General features: G+C 43.0%; 1 protein-coding gene across 1 annotated transcript in view; it reads right to left on the bottom strand.

Annotated features, from left to right (window-relative positions):
• The window catches only part of rnf24 (ring finger protein 24), a 40914-nt gene extending 39824 nt beyond the window's left edge, over positions 1 to 1090 (bottom strand). Inside the window, exon 1 of the mRNA XM_062530655.1 lies at positions 678 to 1090. The gene's annotated coding sequence lies outside the window, so the exon portion shown is untranslated. The remainder of the gene's footprint in view (positions 1 to 677) is intronic.
• Between the last annotated feature and the right edge of the window lie 10470 nt (positions 1091 to 11560).

Raw genomic sequence — 11560 nt, 5'->3', positions numbered from 1 at the left:
TCTGAATGAATGATATGCACGGATTTCACACAGCTAGAACACTGCAATGGAGGTTGAATCGTAATCCATTTTCTTTCTCCTACTTTTCAAATGCCCTGTGTTTAGTCCACTAGTCCATTATATTGAACTACCTAGCAACTTCGTAATTAAAGTCATTTCGTGCCGTCTCGGGTTTTTTTCCTACAGGAAAAGGAGGGTGAGGAGAGTTCTGGAAGGCAAACTATGCCATGTTGGTGGTTTATTACACATGTACTGACAGAGAAAAAGGGAAGCAAGCTCAAGTAAGCAACTACATTTTAGAAACAAGCCCCCCAAAACGCAACTGGAAACTCACATTTTTTGTAAACTACTTTACAGAAACAACAAGCCCGATGTCGCTTATAATAAATGGACTGGCAACTGTGCTAACATACGCTAGGCATTACTGCATCGTTAGCTAACGTTACTATCGTTAACGTTAGCGTTTGAGGGCGTGGGTTAACGTTAAATGGACCAGAATCTGATGCTAAGGCTCTGTAATTGTTTTACCAGCATTAAGTTAAAGTAGACTATCAGGCAAATATGCAGATGAAATTTCAAACGCTTCAAAATAAGCGACATGATGAAATTGTGCGTGTTCTTACAACCCGTGTGGCCTTTGTACTAAAGACACTGAAACGTAAAGTGAAGACACTTACCACTCTCTCTCTCTCGGCTCCCGTTTTCTTCCCGATAACCACGAGAATCGATTATGATCAGCTCTCTGCCAGTGGATGAGGAGACAAGGCTTGCTATCTAACCAGATCAAAATACACGGGGTTCTAAATGAGACCCGGTTGTAGTAAAAGCCACTTGCTCACCGTTACCTGTTACGAAAGACAATCTCGCCGCACAATCATTGATCGGTAGTCTTAACTTCACCAACCAAAACAAATACAGAGGATCTTGCATTTAACAATGTTTTGGCCACTACAATTAAGCTTGACACGAAAATCTCCTTAGATGCTATTCTCTGTGTTAAGGCAGTCTCTCAACTGGCTGGTCGATTCCTTTCTATACGATTTTGGCAAACAAATCTGCACGTAGCACACAACACGGTCCCTCCTCCTTGCCGGCTCAACACAGACAGAGGGTAGAGGAGTGTGTAGCCTGCACTGGGATGTAAACGGGCGGTGACGAGAGGGAGGGGAGGGGGTGCATAGTCGCACTAAGCCCGCCCGGCTCATGTGCGATGCAGTTGAGTCTATGCACAATGATTGAAGAGAGAGATTTAATTAGCACCTAATAGTGGTGTATACCTGGTGTATACCCCAGAAAAGTCACAACTTACTTAAACAACACCAGAAACCGCATGGCAAACTACGTGCACGACTGAATGTGAGGCAGTTTGAATGTGAGGCGATTTGGTCATATCCAGTTGACCACAGCAGGGCATTGTTCAGCTCAATTCCACGGAAACACTTGTATCAGTGAGCAGGTCTTTGCTCCCAGGCCAACTGAAACAGTCACTTACCAACTGGAGAGTGACAAAATAAACTGGTGACTGACCATGTTTATACAGTGTATCTAAACTACCCAACCATTACCGCAAAAGAGGCATTGATCAGGGTTTCATATTGTTATAGGCATCTTCAACTGTCTCTACTGTGAGGGGCAGCCGCAGACACCCTCAGCAGAGAGTTGTAATAATGAGTGCTACAAACTAGCCTACGTGCACGACTGAATGTGAAGCAGTTTTAGGCGATTTGGTAATATCCAGTTGACCACAGCAGGGCATTGTTCAGCCCAATTCCACGGAAACACTTGTATCAGTGAGCAGGTCTTTGCTCCCAGGCCAACTGAAACAGTCACTTACCAACTGGAGAGTGACAAAATAAACTGGTGACTGACCATATTTATATAAACTACCCAACCATTACCGCAGAAGAAGCATTGATCAGGGTTTCATATTGTTATTATAGGCATCTTCAACTGTCTCTACTGTGAGGGGCAGCCGCAGACACCCTCAGCAGAGAGTTGTAATAATGAGTGCTACTGCATGCCAATAAGATGTCCATGACAGGGCTGTATTGTAAGGAGGCCAAGTGGGCGTATCATGTGGCCCCCAGTGAATGGGCAGCCGGGGGTCGAGCGGGAGACCAGGATGGCAGTGCCCACAAAGGCTTTATTGACTATGGCACACTAGGCAGTATAGATTGGCACTGGATACCCTGACATGCTGGGCATAAAAGAGGGTGTGAGTGAGTAGGAAACCCAGGATAAACAGAGTGCAAATTCAGATATCCAGCGCCTCTCAACTTTACTTGGATTATTTTTGCATTTCTGTCACATTATGAGGCCCTAACATTTGAAATGCTTCAGAAGTGTCCATCGAAAGCCAGTTTTGCCCAATTGCTTGAATAATGGGCCTGCACCCGTTCTGTGCAAAAGGCTGATGGTGTTAGCATGATCACAGGGACATGAAGAGTGTTAACAGATCTGTATTTCCATAACCATGACAGCCACCGTAATCAGAATACACTTTGAGGGGGACATGCCTGAATGCATTACATGATCACATCGAACCATGGTAACCACACAAAGGCATTGCCAGAAAGCACATGCAGATGTTGCACAACCAAGTTTTTGAATATTTACAACTTATATCTGGATTTATCTTTGATGATTATAGTTATGGTTATAAATAATTGGTTCAACTCTCACTGGCACACAGAAATGAGGAAAAACAGTATTATTAGACATTATTATTTTGAGAAAAACAACCCAAATGTTGACTCAATGTATGCAGCCTTGATGGCAGCCATACTGCTACTGAACAATGCTGAGTCTTGATTTTGGAACAGTTCAACCAGTCCACAAGTTCCTCAGCCCAGCCTATGAACAGATGCACTTGACACTTAAGCGTCAGTCTTAAAGCATCTTCAGTTCAATCGCCGACCTTTACATTGTATATGCTATACATTGTAGTCCTGAACGTGTTAATGTTCATGTGTCACTATTACATAGGGATATTATTTAATGTAAATAGATTGGATTTGTCTTACATAACATGGCAGTTGGCAGACCCCCTGTGTGGATAGCATAGAGACAAATCTATTTGTGGCACATACTATGCCTGCAAACCCACTGAACCTTCCATCTCAGCCTTGTCATATTTATACCGTAGATAACATGTCCTTTCAAAATTGATCGAGGGAAGAAACATTGTGTCTACACAACAAATATCAGAGGTGTGTTGATTTTAAAGTGAGAAATGCCCGACAGACTAGACAAAGACATCCATCAAGACCTACGGTATATCACAAGATTAGATAGATACAGAGGGTAACATGTTATACATTATCTACCAATAAGGCGTTAAAACTGAGAAAACAATAAGCTCATGATACATGACAGACTCACTTCAAGTCAAGTCAGATTGAAACAACTAGTGGTTGACCAAAATAAAATTAAACATGTGCAAGTTAAGAATGAAATGAAGTAGAAGAAAGCAAATATCAAATAAAGTACAAAGTGCAAATAGGAAGTGAAAGGTCCAGAGAAGTAACACAGAAAAAAAAAACAAATATATCTGTAGTCACATAGTGACAACAAGGGTGAGATGTAAACAAGTGGGTTTTTAATTTTAATTTAATGAAGTGGGCAATCACACATGAGGGAATTTTTTCTCATATTTCAGGTCAAACAATAACAACAGATTTGTGTGAATGAAATTGTGCCTCTGCAGTAGATTTGACTAATTCCCTATGCTTCGTTTTTGTTGACACTGTGAGTGTTTGGCTGTTTTTTTCCTGTAATAACAATTTCAGTTGTTCTTTCCTGTGGGAAATAAGACATGGCCTCAGGTGTTTTCTGAAACGTGAGCACTGGTAAATAGCACACTTGTCAAGTGATTCACCCAAAATTTCAGGAAATCCAATAATAGTTCTTCCGTTCACAGGCCAGCCTCCACTTGAAAGTTATAATGCTTTCTTACAGTAACATATATATATATATAGCACTGCTTCCCTCTAGTGGTGTAATAGTTCACTACAGCACAGGTCACTGGGTGTGGAGCTTTGTCTTTAGACAATGCCAAAACCACCAGAAAATAAAACCCTGTATATGCAATGATCCAACTAATATAACTGACATTGTGCTAGTTAGTTATCTGCAGCCATGCATTGGTTCCAGACATGCATACGTTCAATCATGTCCTAGAAAAGATTACATCACACAGATGTTGTGTACAGGGCACCACGTAGGTGGTTATCATGGTGTTTTGTTTTTTTGGGGGGGTGGGGGGGCTTGGAGAAGGGATGGCTTGTTTATGAATGGCCGTGGCCCCGTGGTCCCATGTTTGCGATGTCTAAAGTCCTATAATCCCAGACTGAACTGCACACTGTAGTGTTATATAACGTTATGTAAAAGTCCACCACCCAGCCTGCATGTGTGAGCTCTCAGAGGCAGCAGTGGTCAGACCCACAGATATTTGGTTGTTTGGCTGCAGGATAGCGTTTAGCCTGTAGGTGCAGCCAAGTAGTTCCTCTCTTAGAGAGAGGATTATTGAGGGGAAAAGTTGGTGTTTCACCTTTAATATCTCTGTCAATTGAGGGACTCTCATTGAGGGACTCTCTCAAAGATACTCTCATTTGCTCACATTTTGGAAACAGAGATCTGACCATTGGATGAGCAAATTAAAAAGACTTTACAATTCAATTTAGATAATATAGGCATATTTGATACAAATGTTTACACAGAGGGAATGTTGGATATCCTTTTTAATCATTAAGAAAATACTGCCAGGTGTAAAACAAATCCTTGATGCATGTTTTTGGATATAAATGTCATAGAGTGGAGATAGAGAAAAAATAGAAAAATGGCCTTTGAAAATATGTATTACAGTTTTTTTTTCCAATCGTTTACACACAATTTTGAAAACAGGGCTCTTTTTGTCTAAACACATCACACAACTAACCAAACACCACACCCAATTAGCAGAACATAACAGATTGTTAGCAAAATTGAATATTTCTGTCAAAACAATAAACAAATTGATAAAACCTTATACTGTTCTCATATCACTAACACATTCTTTGAATGATTCTACACTGTCTCCATCTTATACACACCAACACAATAAATTCAAAACACATCTGCAAAACCCTCTTACAATATATGGATCTTATTCAGACATACTGTTTGAGAGCATTAGGATCATTTAGATGACAAAAATATTTTGATGAACCCTCATCAAGCAATGCACAAAACTGATGCTGCAGACAATATTTCTTTCTTTCACTGCTCCATATGTTCAGTTACAGTGACAAGTCAATCAACAGAAAATGGCAAAATTATAGTTCTTACTACTGTAAAGTGTAGAACAATACAAATCTGTACACAAATAAAAAGTACTGTAGACTTACAGTCACTGAAGAAAAACTAAAGCAACAATAAACAAGTAACAACAATACGTAATACTCTAATCATCCGTCTAGCTAGATCAGGCCATACTGTAAGAGTTCATCCACATCACAGGCTATGGGTGCCTCTCATTTGGGCTTTTATACATCCTCCCTCGCTCCTCGGGCCTCGATCCTCACTGATCGACATAAAGAATGATGGGGCGAAAACAATGGGATAGTCTATCCAGTGTTATAGTTATAGATCAGTGGGAACGCCCCTCGAGGATCGAGAAGGCATGTTGTGAAGCACCTTATGTCTTCGTTGGCAAGGCAAGACTACATAACACACCTGAGTGCTGCGTTTTCAATTTTGCACATGCACACCTGGTGGATGTGATTATTCAATTTGTTCATTAGTGTGGTCATTGGCAAGTCAGGGCTTTGTAATGAGAAGGAAGTACCTTACAATCTTTATCTGTTTCTAAGGTGTGAAAATGTGTTTACATTTTGACATTCACTGTGTGTAATGTTTTGCAAAAAGTGTGAAGCTGAATTTGTGCTTACTGTAGTACTGCTCTGCGCAGGTGTTTTGCTTCTTACTGTAAGTGTTACATTTTGTTACAGTAACTGTCACACACATAATCTTAATTTTAGTGTGAACGATTGAATATAACTGTATAATTGAAACCTACAGACTCAATAAGTGCAGTAGAATAAAACACTCAAATGTATTTTGGACATTTCTTATACGAAAGAATAATTAGCCCAAACTACAGTGTATGTAGGAATATGATTATGTTCTTTTGTGTGTATGTGCATGTGTGTGTGTGTGTGTGTGTGTGTGAGTGTGTGTGTGTGTGTGTGTGTGTGTGTGTGTGTGTGTGTGTGTGTGTGTGTGTGTGTGTGTGTGTGTGTGTGTGTGTGTGTGTGTGTGTGTGTGTGTGTGTGTGTGTGTGTGTGTGTGTGTGTGTGTGTGTGTGTGTGTGTGACAGAGAGAGAGCGAGAGAGAGAGAGAGAGCCCTTGTGTAGTTTCTGTCAGCCTGTAGATGGGGGTGTTGTGATACTTGACAATGAGTCATAAATTGCAGTGCCATCCCCCAATAGCCGGTTAGCACACATGCTTTCTCAGTTGTAATTGAAAGTAGGTTTGGAAAAGGTACATTAACTTATGACTTGCAGCAGGAGTGTAACTATCAGTGAAACTAAACTTATATTTAAATAACACTTTATATGAACACAGCACTTTTCTAGATACTTAAATCGCTTCACAGTGGAGGGGGAAACCTCATAACCACCACCAATGTGTAGCGCCCACCTGGGGAACCTCACTAACCACCACCAATGTGTAGAACTCACCTGAGGAACCTCATAACCACCACCAATGTGTAGAACCCACCTAGGGAACCTCACTAACCACCACCAATGTGTAGCGCCCACCTGGGGAACCTCACTAACCACCAACAACGCGTAGCACCCACCTGCGGAACCTCACTCACCACCACCAATGTGTAGCGCCCACCTGGGGAACCTCACTACTAACCACCACCAATGTGTAGAACTCACCTGGGGAACCTTACTAACCACCACCAATGTGTAGCACTCACCTGGGGAACCTCATAACCACCACCAATGTGTAGAACCCACCTAGGGAACCTCACTAACCACCACCAATGTGTAGCGCCCACCTGGGGAACCTCACTAACCACCAACAACGCGTAGCACCCACCTGCGGAACCTCACTCACCACCACCAATGTGTAGCGCCCACCTGGGGAACCTCACTACTAACCACCACCAATGTGTAGAACTCACCTGGGGAACCTTACTAACCACCACCAATGTGTAGCACTCACCTGGGGAACCTCACTACTAACCACCACCAATGTGTAGAACTCACCTGGGGAACCTCACTACTAACCACCACCAATGTGTAGCACTCACCTGGGGAACCTCACTACTAACCACCACCAATGTGTAGAACTCACCTGGGGAACCTCACTACTAACCACCACCAATGTGTAGCACTCACCTGGGGAACCTTACTAACCACCACCAATGTGTAGCACTCACCTGGGGAACCTCACTACTAACCACCACCAATGTGTAGCGCCCACCTGGGTGATGCACGGCAGCCATTATGCAGCAGAATGTTCACCACACACCAGCGTTGGGTGGCGAGTGAGGGAGCGAATGAGCAGAGTTCCACTGGGGGATGATTACAGGGCCAGACGGAACGAGTTAGACAATTCAAATTCAAGTCAATTCCAAAGAAATACACGGCATGGCGGATTAGCGATTGTATTTGCGTGTCCATGTTTTAGGGACATTGAAATGGGCTTAAATGGGCTCCTGGCCAGAGAGACCTGCAGAGCAAATCCCACATTTACCAAAAAGCATTTTTGTGCAGTTCAGAATTAGTCTGGTTTTCACCATACCAGACTAATGAAACCATCGTACCACAAACAGCTTGTCATCTTGGATGTTGTGGTTCCCAAGTAGTTCTGGGAAAGCTGATTTCAGCCTACCTGGCTTTCGGAGGACTCGGCACAGGAATGGGCAAGGGCCCCCCGGGACCCAATGCTTCTTTTCCTTATCAGCAAAGTGGGGCTACCAGTAAGTTGCGTGCGCCCTGGTGTTCCAGGAAGAAAGATGATTTCATCAGGGGATGAGAGCATGTCAGAGTGCTGGACTGGCCTCTAGGGGGCAGCAAACTCACACTGAGGCCCTAGTGTTGTGACCTGTGCTCCACATCAGCGTGCCCTCAGCAGCCTCTGCGTCCACCATGTGCCTGTGCTGGTTATGGCTCAGCAGCCTCTGCATCCACCATGTGCCTGTGCTGGTTATGGCTCAGCAGCCTCTGCATCCACCATGTGCCTGTGCTGGTTATGGCTCAGCAGCGCAGGGCCTTTTGTTGTGCCTGATTGTCCAGGAGTGTTCCCCCCGGAGAGTTACATAAACCAGGGCCTTTATGTGAAGTTGCCATGGTTTTCACCCGTGGACTGGCTGGCTGTTTCCGTCACATGGACTCACACGAGCCACCGGTGGCAGCAGATGCTATGTGCATGTGTTTGAAATTTGTGTAACCGCTCTCTCTCTCTCTCTGTCACCTTCTCTCTCGTGTTTCTCATACACACTCTCTTGCACACACACTACCAGGTTCAAGTGTTTCTGTCGTGTCTCGCATGAGACAGGGAGGGACGCTCTCTCACACAGCTCAATATGTCAGTACTCTCTGCATGTCTATGCCACACTCCCGCGTGTGCAGTGCAACACGCTGCACTGATCTCTTAGTCCTCAGTGAATTTCACTTTTACATAAGAGACATCATTTCTCGTGTCATTATTTTTGTAACTCCCATTCTCTGCAGTGTCCAGCTCAGTTAATGTGGGTACTGAACATGGACACAACCTTCTGTGTTTTCTGTACTCTATAATAATTATTGTGTATCATGACTGTACTGTCTATTACCCAGGATCAGAATGGGGAAGTGGAAGGCAATGGATGATACTACTGTTTGGCTCATGTCATGTTCTTACTGGAAGAGCCCTTTTTTGTCTGAAAAGACATTCCATTCCAGTGCCCTTATCATGCCCCACAGAGACAATTATTTTACCACTGGTATTTTTTTTTTGTCCTCACATGTTGCATCAGACAAAATCTTTAAAATGACATCTGAATAGCAAAAAGTATTTTCCCTATTCTATTATGTTCTATCAATGTATATGCAAAGTGGAAACCTTCACTGGAAATAGAGAGTAATTATAAAACCACAGGCAAGGTTTAAGTTTTTTGTTAAAACTCTTCATGTCTCAGTCTGTCTTATGTCTCTTTGTCCCTTTTCTCTCTCTCTCTCTCTCTTTCTCTCACTCTCTTTCTCTCTCTCATTCTCTCTGTCTCTCTCTCTCACACACACACACACACACTATCTGTGTCTCTTTTTCTCACACTTTATCTCTATCTCTCTGTCTCTCTATCTCTCTCTCTGTCTGACCCATTGTTGCCGTGCTGTGTGCTGGTGCTGATGAGAGGTGCTGAATAGCTGTAGCCTCTGCGTGTCCGCGGCATGCGTGACAAGTGAGTGACTTTGTTTTGACTGGCAGCCAGCGCTCACTTTATCATCTTGCTAGATCCCGTGACAAAACGCTTGATCAGCAAGCGATATGTACGCCCCTGCATACCAGACAAAACAGACGCTACCCAATAGCTGGGAGTATAATGAGCTGAAATCTGGTGAGTGTTGATAGGGGAAAAATAGCTGTAAACAAGGCCGGATCTACTCTACTACATTTGGGTGGGCTGGCACAAATTGTTGGTGGGCAACAGAGCAAAGCAGCCAAATTGGAAAAAAAATTGACGTAAGCACAAAACACAAATACATGTAATTTGGATCTTATTTTGCGGAGGAGATTGGTTTCATATTTTGTGAGAATATGAGTGTGAATTTTTGTTCTTTAAAAATATGGCAAGTATTTATACAGCCTACTTTTTGGTGATGTGATAATACTGTAATTATCATAAAAGTGCAAAACCTTAAATGTAGCCTCTGGCTGGTGCTGACTTTTCGTTGGTAATTTGGCCACACCTGTTGTGATCATGATATTGAGGTTCAGGACGATGATCCAGTGCAAGATGATGATCAATGTCTTGACCACTTCCAATCAGAACACATGGAACCGGCTATGCGGTTGCCCAGCAATACGCTGAACCCGGGCATGCATTGACAAGACTGGTCTCCTTTTAGCTTAGCGGCCCCGCCTAGAGCCGGCCCTGGCTGTGCACTGAGCCTGGTCTCCTCTTAGCTTAGCGGCCCTGGCTGTGCACTGAGCCTGGTCTCCTCTTAGCTTAGCGGCCCTGGCTGTGCACTGAGACTGGTCTCCTCTTAGCTTAGCGGCCCTGCTTAGAGCCGGCCCTGGCTGTGAGCCGCAGAGGAGGCACAGGGATTGAAAGTGCTGCTGCAGAGCAGTGAACAGCTGACACAGGCACACAGGCACATGGCCATGGGCATATGTCTGCCTTAACATGCTGACATACTGCTGACCGAAACAAAAAGTCAGAGTTGCTGGTTCTCTTTTCCTCGTTTCTGAATGTGGGTCGAAGTTTAAATGGAGTGGAGGAGCACAGTTAACATTGCTCATAACAAATGATAATTGTATGATGAAAGCAGCAAATTTGGTAGAGAAACTCACTAAGGGGATCTGATCTGATTTAGAATCATATTGGCCCCTGGGGGCCAAGATGGCGATCTTTCCAAAACGGTAGAATAAGGTTTTAGGAGGAGAAGGATAGAATAAGAAACCAGAACCTAATAGTTAAATATTTTACCATAAAAATATACAATCGTGTACAACAAACATGGCTCAAAACAATCCATGAGGAATCCATCCATGTACAGGTGTAGTTGATCAGGTGTAGTTTTTAAAAAGAGAGACAAAAAACACTAATAACTATATGCTTAGTCATTAAATCATATTCTGTAACACTGAAATTGATGTTAAATTGTGTATTTATTCAATTGAATATGTTCATATAGTACTATGATAGCCTACTCCCACCATAATCCCATTACTTTTTGAAAAAGTACATGTGAGTGCAGTCTGCAGTGTACACTGCAATAGTAGATACCAGTACTACACATAAAGGTAGTCATTATGAATTCATTATGAATTAGGGGTGCACCGAACTCAAGATTCAGTTTCGGATTCAGCCGAATCTTCAGCTTTTTGAGGCGATTCGGATCGAGCCATACCTTGTTTTATCAACCAAACTGAATCCTATACAGCAAGGCCGTAATCATACAGTATACTTTGAGGGGAACATTTAAGACTGTACTGTAGGAACACAATAGAGAGTACGGATGTTATGGAGGTATTGCAGAACATCATAGAGGTGTTAAGGCCAACCTACACTTACTGGTGATGACATTCAATGGAAAAGAATGGAATGTGGATATGTAGAATACCATTGATTATGTGGTGAATTGTCTGGTGGGTGTTTTTACAACACTGGCATTGTTACCCATGTCATGATGAAAGACAGCACTCGACAAGAATGTGGAAGGCCAAGGATGATGCATGTTTACCACCTCCACTCTTATGAGTTTGTTAGAACTCTACCTCCATTCCCCTAAGTTCATTAGAACTCCACCTCCACTCTTCTGAGTTCATTAGAACTACACATCTTTTCATTTGTTAGTTAGTT

The sequence above is a fragment of the Sardina pilchardus genome, chromosome 2 (assembly GCF_963854185.1).
Source record: "Sardina pilchardus chromosome 2, fSarPil1.1, whole genome shotgun sequence".
In the NCBI taxonomy this organism is placed as follows: Eukaryota; Metazoa; Chordata; class Actinopteri; order Clupeiformes; family Clupeidae; genus Sardina; species Sardina pilchardus.
This window is presented reverse-complemented; position numbering and strand designations above follow the sequence as displayed.